Raw genomic sequence first — 14,418 nt, 5'->3', positions numbered from 1 at the left:
GCTATTTTCCAGTTATTTAGGACACGTCAAGTTGACAGAAGTATTTTCTTAGTTATATTAAATGTTTGCTTATAAATTAGTGCATAGTGTATGGAAAGTTCTTATAACCCCCACGAGCTAAATTGAATTGATATATTCTAACTATTTCTTGTTCCTCTGACCGCAGATTAGACTGATTAGACAGTTAGTGACCTGCCTTGGAGGGTACACTTTTTCAAACTGGGCCTTAATGTGCTCAGTTGTATGTACAGAGCTGTATGTTTAGAGTGTACTGAATGTGAAGCGTAGAGAGATGACCTTTTAACTTTTCTCAGACCAGATATTTACCCAAGGCTTTACTTTGGGACCTTTAGATAAAGAATAGCATTGTGATGTTTAAGGGTCTTAGTGTTTAGTGTCCTTTTATTCCTGTAATTAGAATGCTTCCTTGACTGTTATTTAAAAGACCCTAACTGTCAAAAGAAGTTATTCTCTTAAAGACTGATCAATCTTGCCATAGAGAACTCAGCTGTTCATATGGAGGGGCTCCATCTTTGGATTAATTTATAGCGGTGACTCATGACTATTCTTTATCTATTCTTCAGAGTATTTTCTCTAACACACTCCAACAATTAATGAACTCAGAGTTTCTACCTGAAAATAAAGACTGAAGGTGGTCCCTCCCCTTGAATCTTTGTTGTAAGGAAACAGAGCACATAAATATTAAAAATACATAAAAATAAACCAGATAATATTCATCCCATATTGACTAAAGTATGAATAATAACATAGTACAGTGGTGCCTGGTATTTCAAATGATTCTAACTTTGCACATTCCAGAGTTTAAACTCTAAATCTGAGAAAAATTTGATCCAGAGTTTGAACGATGCTTCTACATTTGAACTGCGCACGCAGTGAAAAAATGCAGCAACAGATGGCACATACACAGTGAGCATCTGTTGTGCGCCCAACTCGTCTCTTGCTCTCACTGTGAAAGCATCTCTTGCATTACACTCGTTTGTTTTCATTGCTTTTTTCACTTTATTTTTGGTGTGTTTGGTTATATATGCATAACTCTTATCTTTTAACCATGGCATCCACATGGGATATCGCCACTCCTCACTAAGGTACAGTAAGTTTATTAATTATTTTATTTCTTGTTTTCATGTTTTCATTTATTATTTAGTGAATATAATTGTGTCATTTTTATTGTAAATTATGTGTATTTGCTCTTTAAGTTTATGGAAAAGGGTATTGTTTAGGATTAATTCTCTTTCTCTTATTTCTAATGGGGAAAATTGATGTGGACTTTGAACAATTCAGTATTCAAACAAGTATGAGGTTCAACTGTATACAAAATGATATTTAAAAAAACATAAAAATAACAAAATAAAAATGTGCCTGAGTCAGAAATAAAACCCTGGCTAAAGCATAAGACAATAGTCGCCATCTTCTTTAGTTACACATTGGATTCTGTCACAACTGGCTGCACAACACTCTATACAGCACCTGCTCATCCCAGGGCTGCAGGACACAAAATAACACCGGCACTGCAATAGCTGCCTTCTGTTCAGGGCATATATAACACATGCTGCCATAGAGTGACAACACTGTTTTGAAAGATCTCTGTGACACTCATGATACTAGAGTCCTCAGTTCTTTTCTGCAAAGTTGATGATGTCCTCCGGCTTAGAGAGTTGAGAGAGCTGAGAGTTTCAGTCACATAACTAGTCATCAGTTTGAACTTGACTAGAATTCCTCACCTCCAGTGAAAGTGGAAAACCAATCATTATTGTATGACATTGCCCCTACTTTCTGACCTGTCTTCTGTATACTCTGCAGCTTCTGCCCCCAACATCTCATCAGCCACTACCCCTTGGCACCAGGTCTGCTGTTGTGCTCTTCTTGTTTTTAAGCCCTCTGTAGTTCTTTCAGGTCATTAATAAATCCTTTTCTCAGACTAGATAACACTCCTGTTTCTTCTTGTTTGTTGTGTACCTTGAGGTGCTCCATGAGGCCACAGAAATGATGCTTCACTTTATCACACCACTGAAATTGCATTTATTTTCAAACCAACTGTGCAGTGACTGGTAAAAAGCTCAGGGTCAAAAGTCAGGATTTTCAATGTTGACTGCAGAACACTGAAAAGGATTAAAACAAAGCAAACGAGAATAACAACAGAAAATCAGACAAAATAATGAGAGAGGATCAAGGTCACTACAAAGACATCATGCACTTAATCCAAGTTTAGCATCTAAGAGAAGAGAACAGAGGAGCTGACCCCCAGTGGAACGCCATTCGATGACAGGGCACACTCGGGCACACACTGGTCATTTTCGACTCACCTCTTATACATACAGTATACTCTTATATATACAGTATATCCTCAGGGATGTGCATACAATATTATTTATCTCAGTTTTAAGAAGGCTTTCGATAAGGTTTAATATGAGAGGATCGTGATCAAACTAAAAGAAGTGGGGATTCAGGGTACAGTGTGTTGTTGGATGGAAAACTGGCTTAAACACAGGAAGTTAAAGGGTATGGTCTGTGTTTTCTCTTCTGAATTAGGTACTGTTAAAAGTGGTGTCTCTTAGTCATGAGTTGCATGGCCACTTCTCTTTAGAATATACATAAATATTCTTGCTGTAAATGTAAGTAGCACCTGGTTACGTTTGCAGATCAGGGACCTTTATGTGTGGCGAAGAATAGGATTTAAAACTCAACTTGATGTTTTTTTTGGAGAAAGGGTAGATTGATTTGCTGAGCTTTGTTTGGCTAAATGCCCTGTTCTTCTCAAAAATGTCCTAATCTTCTAATATTCCTGTTGATTCTAAACTACAGTTGGATCTGGATAGAATTTAGAATTTACTTATCATAAATAAATGTAAAGTACAAATGTTAGATCCGAGTACACATTGGAAGATTGAGTTTTTGAAAGTTCCCCTCATAACAAGGTATGATGCCCTGTGCCCTCGGGCCTCAGTAGGCAACTTGTAGTTCATTACCGAGTGATCAGGGGGGAGATTGACAGATACAGAAACATGTTCAGTGGGAAAATATTAAAAACTTTATTCCATTCAGTGCCAAACAGGAAAAAAGTTGTAATATGGACGCTTTATAGCTCCCGACCCGACACAGACTGACGCAGAGGCACGTATAAAATTAACACAGGCTTTATTAAGTCTCTTTGGCCATGGGACACATCTTCCCTGTGTCACACAGCCCAACACAGTCCCAAAGCACAATTACAACACACAAAGGAAACACCACAACACTCTTCTCGTCCATCACTCCTCCTCACCAAGCTTAGTCCTCCTCCTCCCGACTCTGGCCCTCGAGTGGTGGTGGTTGGCCCCTTTTTATAGCCCACCTGAAAGTGTTCCAGGTGCTTGACCACCTGGTCCTAATTGCACTTCTGGGTGGGGCTGAAGACTCGTCCAGCCGAGCTGTTGACTACGTGCAGCTCCTCCTAGCGGCCATCCGGGCTCCCAAACAGGCTGTGGAGGACTCCATCTCCCTTAGAGCCATGCGACCGATTGGGGGATTACAGTCGGCCAGGGAGGCTGCCACCAAGCGTCCCGGGGAGGTATTGAGCTGCCCATGGTTGCTCCAGATGCAGTAGGGGCGTCCCAGCCGGGTCCATCACAAAGTATAATGTACAAAAAACAAATTTGTTTGCTTTCCCATTTCCTTTTTAAAAGTTTCTCAGCTGTAAACAAAACATATGAAAAGCCAGCAACTCACTCAGTGTATCCAGTTCATAAGGTGAATCAGAGGATGCAGATGACTTGTTCACCACACCAATGCCAGATTCTGCCTCCACTTAATAGGGCAAATCGGAGGCCACCATATCAGACACTGCACCCAATCTTCTCTCCAAAATGGAGCAGTTAGAATGTTACTAGAAACAGATAGACTGAACAACCTAGAAACAAGAAAATGATAAGACAAGAAGACAGACAAACGTGAGTCACCCTCTAGAAACTGATGCACCATTTTATATGTTCCCGGGATTGCTGCAACCAATGTCAACTGACACTCCACTAATCCTCACTAATAGGGTCATATGTTGCCAAATTCGCCATGCTGCATGTTTGCATCAAGAGTTAACTAACATGTGATTCAGATTCATGCACATGCAAACATGTGGACATATCCAGTGCTCAGGTAACTTCCCTTGAAGTCTCTTCAGGTAAAACTTTCCTGAATTTTTTCTCACAATTCTTTCTCTTCACCTGCTGGCAACTAACCATTAGCTCTTTCCCCATATCAATTAGGCAATGTCGAGACAATGACACCTCCACACTCGGACACGTGTTCAGCCCTGCTGGCCTCCTTGAACACCACACAACTGCTGGTACGTGCTTCCTCCAGCTTTAATGCCCCATTTGCTGCTGGTACCTTACACCACACCACCTCATTTCATTGAGGTAAGTACCTAAAACTATTTATAAAATGAAAGGGTAAAGCTACTGTGTAAATAGTTTCTCTTCTATAACTAAGCCACATGACACAGCTATTCATACAAGGACCAGACAATCAAAGTGGACTCATCACTTTCCACATCCAGACTGTGTACAGAAGTGATTAAGACAGATAGGATGTTAGGTTATGTAGCCTGATGTGTAGTGTACACGTCAGTGTAACATGTTGTGATTGTTTGTTAACCTGTGATATAGCTTTAGGGTGTCGCTATTTTTAAAAAGTGAAAAATAAAATTGGACTGCCATGTTTGGATATGGTGGTGCACTGTTAACACTGCTGTGTCAAATCCCTAGAGTCATTGCCTTTGTGGACTTTGCATGTTCTCCCTTTGTGTTGAATTGTATTTCTCCCATATTGTGCAGACCGGCATGCTAGAATGATCGATGGCTAAATTTGTCTCATTTAAGTGAGTGTGCATGACTCTGATCTGTGGTGGACCAGTGTACTGTACATTACTGGGGCTGGTAGGATCTGTACTAACTCCCAGAGTAGCTGCAATGGTTAGAAGGAATGAATGGACAAATGAATATACATGTATGTTGAGGGGAATTTATAGGAAAATAAGCAAGAGTTTTGCACTTGTTGCCTATGTATAAATGCAATCTTTTTAATGCTGCTTTGTGAAGAACTCATCTGTTGGCCCTGCTAATATTTGAGCCCAGAATTATATGGATATAGATTTAGAAACACATACAGTGGTTGGATTTGTTGACTATTAATTTATTTTATGTCTTTTGTTTGATGAAAAGCTTAAGAGTATATTTTTTTATTACTTCTATAGAGCTCAACAAAATAATCTGGGTTTGTTATTAATTTTGTTGAAGCAAGCCCGATATAGTAACTTAATGTACAGTGTTTTCATTATTATAATAGGTTTTAGTAGTGGAAAATGGCATCATTATTGCCTGCTGTTTAGGCTATTTTGAGGTATACATCTGTAATATTAAAAGATGACTCATTGAGGGCTGGTCTTCCTTAGTTATAAAGATAAGTACAGTATATGAAAATTTTTAAGGTCCATTCTGTATTGCCAAACAAGTATGTTAGGGTAGTCATCATGCAAGGACCATCTTGCTTGGAGACTGAAGAAGACTCATCGTGCTACTTCAAGGTGCAACTGTTGTGAATGAGAGTTTTGGAATGTTGGGACTCTATTATCATCAAATGTGCACTGTCTTGTTTCAGTTTTTCAGTTTTGCGTGAAGTTAAGGGAAAGAGTCGTGGAAGCTAGGGTTAAGAAGGGATATGGTTTCATGCTGGGAAAGAGCACTACAGATGCGATGTTTGCTTTGAGGGTGTTGATGGAGAAGTATAGAGAAGGACAAAAGGAGTTGCATTCTGTGTTTGTGGACCTGGAGAAAGCATACGACAACAGTGCCTCGAGAGGAGTTGTGGTATTAGGAAGTCGGGAGTGGCAGAGAAGTATGTAAGAGTGGTACAGGATATGCACGAGGGAAGTGTGACAGTGGTGAGGACTGCGGTGGGAGTGAAAGATGCATTTAAAGTGGAGGTGGGATTACATCAGGGATCAACTCTGACTCCTTTCTAATTTGAAATTTTGGTGGACAGGTTAACAGATGAGATTAGACAGGAGTCCCAGTGGACTATGATGTTTGCGGCTGACATTGTGATCTGTAGCAAGAGTAGGGAGCAGGTTCAGGAGACCCTGGAGAAGTGGAGATATGTTCTAGAGTGGAGAGGAATGAAGGTCAGTAGGAACAAGACAGAATACATGTGTGTAAATGAGAGGGAGGTCAGAGAAATGGTGAGGATACAGGGAGTAGAGTTGGCGAAGATGGATGAGTTGTAATACTTGGGATCAACAGTACAGAGTAACAGGGAGTGTGAAAGAGAGTTGAAGAAGAGAATACAGACAGGGAGGAGAGTCAGGAGTGATTTGTGACAGATAGGTACCAGAAAGAGTGAAAGGGAGGTTATAGAAGTTGGTAGTGAAACCAGCTCTGTTATATGGGTTGGAGATGGTGGCACTGTGACCAGAATGGACAGGAATGAGTACATTGGAGGGTTTGGAGACAAAGCCAGAGAGGTGAGATTGCGTTGGTTTGGACATGTGCAGAGGTTAGATGCTGTATATATTGGGAGAAGGATGGTAAGGATGTAACTACCATGTAAGAGGAAAGAGGAAGGCCTAAGAAAACGTTTATGGATGTGGAGAGAGGGGACATGCAGGTGGTTGCTGTAACAGAGCAAGATGGGGGACACTATCAATCAAGCCTAAATTCCAAAAGAACACACAATGACAGGTGAAGTCCAAAACAAACAGGGATTTATTGAGGTCGGGTAAAGTAACACCAACAAATAGTGACCACAAAGAGTGAAATAAATTATACATCAGATGCCTCAACTCACCATGGCTTAAACAGGCTTCACTCCCTGATCCATCATGGTCTCACTTTATCCTTTGAACCTTCCTTTGCTTCAGATGAGTATTTGCCTCAACTCTAAACTCACCCGGCTGCTGCACCAGTGGCCTTTTTAAAGGTTGTCCTTCTCCATCTTTGAAGTATGCAGCTGTCTCCTTAAAGTGCCCCAGTTTTTGGGCGGAGCACATCCTGATAGGCCTGAGTAGCTGGGAGAACTAACTGTTGTTCTCCTGAACTTCTCCAGCAGCCTTTAACCTTCTGCCTGGAGTGTGGCCTCCTTTAACTCTTAGATGGCTCCATGTCATCCCTGTGGTCCAGGCCATCACCCAGGTGGAAGTAAACTCCTGTAGTGGCTCTACTGCTATATAAATTATATGTTTTATACATATATATAAATTATGTTAAAATATATACTCACTGGCCACTTCATTAGGTATCAGGTATTAAGTACCTGGTTGGACCCCCTTTTGCCTTCAGAACTCCTGTAATTCTTTGTGGAACAGATTCAACAAGGTGCTGGAAACATTCCTGAGAGATTTTGGTCCATATTAACATGATACCATCAACACAGTTGCTGCAGATTTGTCTGTTGCACATCCATGTTGCGAATCTCCCTTTCCACCACATCCCAAAGGTGCTCTATTGGATCTGGATCTGGTGACTGTGGAGGCCATTTGAGTACAGTGAACTCATTGTCATGTTAAAGAAACCAGTTTAAGATGATTTGAGCTTTTTGTCATGGCGTGTCACCATGCTGGAAGCAGTCATCAGAAAATGGGTACATTGAGGTCATAAAGGGATGGACATGGACAGCAACATTATTCAGGTAGGCTGTGGCATTTAAACAATGCTCAATTATTAAGGGGCCCAAAGTCTGCCAAGTAAATATCCCCCACATCATTACGCTACCACCACCAGCCTGAACTGTTGGTACAAGGCAGGATGGATCCACGCTTTCATGTTTTTGACGCCAAATTCTGACCCTACTATTAGAATGTCACAACAGAAATGGAGACTCATCAGTCCAGGCAATGTTATTCCAGTCTTCTATTGTCCAGTTTTTAATTGTTGCCTCAGTTGCCTGTTCTCAGCTGACAGGAGTGGCACCAGGTGTAATCTGCTGCTGCTGCTGTAGCCCATCTGCTTCAAGGTTCGATGTGTTGTGCATTCAGAGATGCTCTTCTGCATACCTTGGTTGTAATGAGTGGCTATTTCAGTTACTATTGTATTTCTATCAGCTCACACCAGTCTGGGTATTCTTCTCTGACCACTGGCAACAACAAGGCATTTTTATCTAGACAACATCTGCTTACTGGATATTTTCTCTTTATAAGAGCATTCTCTGTAAACTATAGAGATGTGGATCAGCAGTTTCTGAAATTCTCAGACCAGCCCATCTGGTCCCAACAACCATGCCACGTTCAAAGTCACTTACTCACCTTTCTTCCCCATTCTGATGTTCAGTTTGAACTTCAGCAGGACGTCTTCACATTGTCCACATGCCTAAATGCATTCAGCTACTTCCATGTGATTGACTGATTAGATATTTGTGATAACATGTGGTTCAATGCATGTACCTAATAAAGTGGCCAGTAATTAAAAATGAGCTTTAATTTTTTTTTTCACTTCTGTTTTATTTTTGTATACTAGAATTGTAGACACTTTGACTTGTTTTGCAATGAGTATTTGGTCAAGGAATAGCTGGACATGCTGTTGCTAATCAGCTCTTCTGACAAAGTTCTAGTGCCTGAAGGAGGATCTCTGATGTTTTTTTCCACTGAGGTAGGTGTTATTGTTTGTTGATCCATCCATTTTCAAGGTTTAGATTTAGGTTTGCGGAGGGCAAAGCTGAAGGCAGTAACAAACAGAGTGCTAGGATATCATGAGAACACAAATATATACAATACCAGACCAATTATGACTATTCACTTAATCTTCAAGCACATTTATTTAAGGATATGAAGGAAAACTAACATACCCTCTGAGGCAGTGACCAGGAGCTTTCAGGCAGAAGAACTTGCCATCGAACCATAATTCTGCCCTTTTGTTCAGCCTATTTGTTTGACCTCTTAGCCGTAAGATTTTTTTTTAAATCTAATCAAACAAGAAAATCACCCTATTCTGTACTCCCTATTCACTTTCACTCACATATGGCTTTTGTTCTGCTGGGAATGGTCAAGTTGAAGCTCCTTTGGTCAAATAAATGTACAATGCAAGCTGAGTACACTGCAGTAACAGGACTTTATTAGCCATCCGACCGCAGTTCAAAGCAGAGGTGATAACGTGCTTGCATGTGTGGTTTTAAAAGTCATTGTTCCAGCTGTCTATTTTAAAATCGGAGCCCTGAGGTATGCTGCTGTGGGTTTATTGTTATTATTATTATTATTATTATTTTTGTACTAACTATAAACATGGAAGATTAAGGTCATAAATTGGAAGCCATTATTTTAACTTATTAAGTTAAATGAAGCAAAACAATGTGGGATGGCCATCATGCTGGAAAATGATCAAAGGCAGAATGAGGCTTTAGGCGGGTAAAAGAATCGTAAAAGCAGCAGGTCCTGACTGGCAGCACATGCTGGACCTCTGTGGATTACAAGCAGTGGCTTCTTTAATGTACTTCAGGCTGGATTTTCCCCAATAAAAATGGTAAATAATAAAAGTGAGGTTATAAAAATTGACTGAGAAAACCCCATGGAATAGGTTAGCAAGTGCACCAAAATCCTCCCTCTCACCTAATGACAGAGCATCCATTTTACTTCCTGTGCTCATCGGCGGTAACAATTTATGAAAGCATTACAGTTTATGTTTTACTCATTTCTTTTTTTCTTTATTTTAAATTATGGTTGACAACAGTTTACACCAAGCTGCTATCTGATCTAATTACTGCTCACTGAAGTTTCTGTTGTCGTCTCTCATGCAAGCTCAGTTACAATGTAACTGTTCAGTTCCAAAGATTTCTCCCCAATGTGTCTCTACTTTTAAAAAGGACTCTATGACTTATTTGAGTCTTGAGCCCAGGAGGGTGATTCTGATTGTGGTTGAAGGTGAATGACAATTCTGGAATAAACTTAATGTTGTTCCGGGTAAAACAGAAACATAACGATATGAGATCAATCACCTACAGAGCCAGAGAAAAATGAAGAATGGGCAGATGTGCCCAACAACTGCTGTCACAGACTCAGTTTAAGATCTTTGTGCACATAAAATGTGGCCAGACAGAAATAGAATTTTATGATCATGGCTCTCAATATAAAATTTTATATATCTATAGCTGGAGTGTAACTATTGATGGGCCCTAGGCTAGGCTCACATAGTCAAAAGGCTGAGCTATGCAATTGTATTGCATTTGGTTATATAATTGAGCCTTGCTGTTATTCTTGCAATTTGTTCATTAAAGTGACCTTTTTGGTTTTATTGTCATACTAGGCATGGCAGGCTGTCAGAGACAGGTAATAAAATAATTTTAAAAATATTTGGTATTTCTTGTTTACATCATGTACTTTCAGGGCCTTTCTTCTGTATCCTCATGTGTCTAAACCTCTGAGAAGTAAAAAGTCTTTTTCAGAATTTCTATGCGGAGTGAATTTGTAAGTCATCCATCCATTCATCAGTTTATATAACTGGGTTCTCCTTTACATAGCCAAAAAAACATATATTCATAAAATACTAAATTAATGCAGAGTACACTCTCACACACTTCCACACAGTCTGCATTCTGCTCCTTCCTTTGCATTTTACCGTGCACTGTGGTGCTGATGAGAGAGTGTATGTGTTTATGGAATACAACAAATGTGTCCTGGTAGGTCTGCCTCTGTTAATCATTTTGTTTTCTGTCCTCCCCAAGCCCTCATCCAAAGCCAGGAGGAGTAACTTGGTTAAACTGATATCAAATTCAAGCTCCACGCTGACCTTGCAACATACAGGACAGTGGGAGAATCGTAAAGACTAAATAAAGGTCAATATCCATGATTGTCACAGCTGTTATCAAAACAATATAAATAGCCTTTCTTGCAGCTCTGACATGAGTATAATATGCTAAAGCTGATCTTCACTTTTAATTTTAATGCAAAAAATAATGGAGTCTTCCCACAAAGATTATTTTACAGTTTGCTTACCCTTTATGTGATGAGAGCTATTTTTATCATAAATCTGGGTTTTTTTAATCTATAAGAGTTATATTACACAGTTTTGGCATAAATAGCTTTTGTTTATCCCTAATGTTAATTATTTTAACCTTTTAATGTGGCTGTTATGTAACTATGTTACATCATTTTTGCTTTCTGTGTCCTTCCCAGATGACTCCATTTTGTTTGGTTTTGTCACAGATGTAGCCATTTTGTTTATTGTTCCTATGGGTGTTGCCAATCATGTGGCACATGTGACATGTCTTAGTTTGGACCATATTTACTCCCTTAATCTTACTGTGTTTTGCTTTAATTGTTTAGTGGTGGGATGCTGCTAAAAGGCACTGCCAAGAAGATTTAGTGTCAGGACTTTCTGCTAGTTCTATGACTTTGCTTCTGGATTTGTGCCCTAGTGTTTACCATCTGTTTTGGTTGCTTTTCTGGTTTTCTGACTCTTGTCTGTCCTATGACCATGATTCTGCATTTCCCCTTAGTTGTTTATTCATTTTTTAATAAAGAATAATTTTGAATTCTTTCTAACAAATGTTTTTTTTTTTCTGCATCAAGTGATAGGAGGACTGATGGTTGAGGCATAGATGTGGCAGTAACAATTTTATGGAGCAGCTGACAGAAACTACCTGAACTTTGTTGAGAATAAATAAAACCAAAACTAATTTTGTATCTACATTCATCAAGGAAACAAGCCATTAAGTGGAGCACTAATTTAAGCCTGCATTCTTTTTGAAAAGTCAGATGTTGTTTAATGTAGTGGAAATTATGGCCATATTCAACATCTGTAAGAACAGAGGTAATTGAACCCAAAAGGCAGAAAAGACTTCTGGAGGAAACCCATCTGGACCTGAAGATTTACCATTTTGGACAGAAAATGAATTGATTTCATTCACCCCGCTTTTGGATTCTACTTAAATTTTACACACTCCATAAACCTAATTTAGTTAATATAGTGGCCAATTATTCAACTACTTTTGCATGACATTTTGTCCTCCCTGCAGCTCCTCAATCTTACTGAAAACCCTTTTCATTTTAGGCTTGCTCAATTTACTGACAGTATTTGTAAAAAAAAAACACAGTTCTTTTCTATTTGTATGCTTTTGTAAAAGACATGGTTTAGGTGTTGAGGCAAAATGATTGTTAAAAAACAAGGACAAGAAATTTTTACTGGAAATGCAAATAAGACTGGCAACCAAAACCCAAAATGCAAAATAAAACTCAAGCAAAATTTTGTGACCAAAAATACAAAAACCACAAAAAAAAAATTGTATTCCAGATCTAGGATCTCAAATGCTGCATGTTGCCTACTTACCATCAGCTGTTAGTGACGTGATGAATAGAGCAATGTGGATGACATAACGGCCACTATAAACGATACAGCGGTACTCCATAAAACAATATAAAATGAGTGAATATGGAGCAAAAGGAAAGGAAAAAAGAATAACTGATTTAAATGCTAATTAATCAAAAATCACAATTTCTTTGTGACAAAAGCCTTTTTGACCCAATGGGTTTCTGGGGATAAGTGAAGGAATAGGTTTACGTAAACCCTGATTTTGGGAAGTATTTAGTTTGAAAAAGTGGTAAAAAAGCAAGCGGATCTCCAGTGCAAAATAAGTATTTGCTGTTGAGGTCATGTGGTCCTCTTCCCATGAGATATAACCCCAAATCAGAAAAAGTTGGGATGGTATGGAAATTTCAAATAATAAAAAAACAGTGATTTTTAAATTTACTTTGACTTTTATTTAATTGCAGACAGTATAACCCAAGATGTTTTATGTTTTGTCTGGCTAACTTAATTTCATTTGTTAATATACCTGTACATTCATTCCTGCATGTCAGGCCTGCAACACATTCCAAAAATGGTAAAATAATTAAATAATGATGTGATTCCATACAGGTGATTGTAATCATGATTTGGTATCCACAAAAGGTTGAGACCTTGAGGAGCAAAGATGGATAGAGGATTTCCAGTTTGTCAACAAATGTGCTAGACAATTTTTGAAATTTTTACAGTTTTCCCCAAAGAAAGATAGGAAGGGATTTGCATATTTGTCCCTCTACAGTGCATAATATCATTAAATGATTCAAGGAATCTGCAGGAATTTCAGTGCATGAAGGGCAAGGGTGTAAGCCTAAGCTGAACACTTGTGATCTCCAATCCCACAGATGGCACTGCATCAAGAACATTCACCTATCACTAGCTGATATAACCACATGGGCAAAGGGATTACGTTGGCAAACCTTTGCCAAGCTCTACAATGTGAAGTTAACTCACAATGCCACTTAAAACTTTACTGCGCACAAAAGAAGTCTTATGTTAACCATGTCCAGAAGAGGCGTTGACTTCTCTGGGCTCAGAGACAACTAGGATGGACATCACAGAGTGCAAACTTGTATTGTGGTCAGACGAATCAGTATTCCAGATCTTTTATGGAAGAAATGAATACAGTGTTCTCCGGATGAAAGATGAAATCGACCATCCAGACTGTTATCAGGAACAAGTCCAAAAGCCAGGGTCTGCCATGGTATGGGGTTGTGCCAGTGCCCTTGGCAAAGGTAATTTATACTTCTGTGATGGCAGCATTAATGCAGAAAAGTACATTGAGATTTTAGAGCAATATATGCTGCCTTCAAGACGACATCTTTTCCAATAAGACAATTTAAAACCACATTCTGCACACATTACAAAGGCATGGCTGTGGAAGAACAGGGTATGGGTACTGGACTGGGCTCTCTGGAGTCCTGACCTTTCCCCAATAGAGAATGTGTGGAGAATTTGGAAATAAGAAAGGTGACCACAATGACCTTGTACTCTTGTACACTTTAAGACATTTTTGCAGGAAGAATGGGACAAAATAACACCTGAAATGCTTCATCACTTGGTATCCTCAGTGCCAAAACATGTTTTAAGTGTTGTGAGAAGGAATGGTGACTTACAAAGTGGAGAGTGCTTTACAATCCCACCTTTTTTTTGGAATGTGTTGCAGGCCTGAAATGCAGGATGTATATTTATAAATGAGATGACGTTGGCCAGACAAAACATGAAATATCTTGGGTTCGCATTTTCTGCAGTGACAGAAAAGTCAAAGTAAATTCAAGAATCACTTCATTTTTTTTTTTTTGCACTTTCTGATTTGGGGTTGTACTGCTTTATCTGCCTATGATTGGTCCAACTTTGTGCACTTCCTAACGCTCTAGGGGTTTGTTTTGGCCTTGTGCCTTATGTTAACTGTGATAGGCTCCAGCCCCTACCGACCACACAACCCTGGTTTGGACTAAGCAGGTTAGAAAATGACATGAAACGACTTAAAACATCTTTGAATATGTGATGTGTAGATGGCTAAGGATTTTCAGTTATTGTTTGGCTCTTTGCATATTTTTATTGACCACTATTTTTTGGCTTTCATTCTGGCTTTGACATTTGA

General features: G+C 39.2%; 1 long non-coding RNA gene across 1 annotated transcript; it reads left to right on the top strand.

The window, feature by feature from the left end:
* Positions 1-978: 978 nt before the first annotated feature.
* LOC120537403 lies at positions 979-12,064 on the top strand. Its single transcript, XR_005635314.1, has 5 exons — positions 979-1,106; positions 4,260-4,412; positions 8,502-8,633; positions 10,699-10,809; positions 11,546-12,064. It is a non-coding gene; the product is annotated as an uncharacterized LOC120537403 (long non-coding RNA).
* The last annotated feature ends 2,354 nt before the right edge of the window (positions 12,065-14,418 follow it).

The sequence above is a fragment of the Polypterus senegalus genome, chromosome 10, assembly GCF_016835505.1.
Source record: "Polypterus senegalus isolate Bchr_013 chromosome 10, ASM1683550v1, whole genome shotgun sequence".
Classification (NCBI taxonomy): Eukaryota; Metazoa; Chordata; class Cladistia; order Polypteriformes; family Polypteridae; genus Polypterus; species Polypterus senegalus.
The sequence above is the reverse complement of the archived record's forward strand: the minus strand, read 5'-3'. Positions and strand labels throughout refer to the sequence as shown.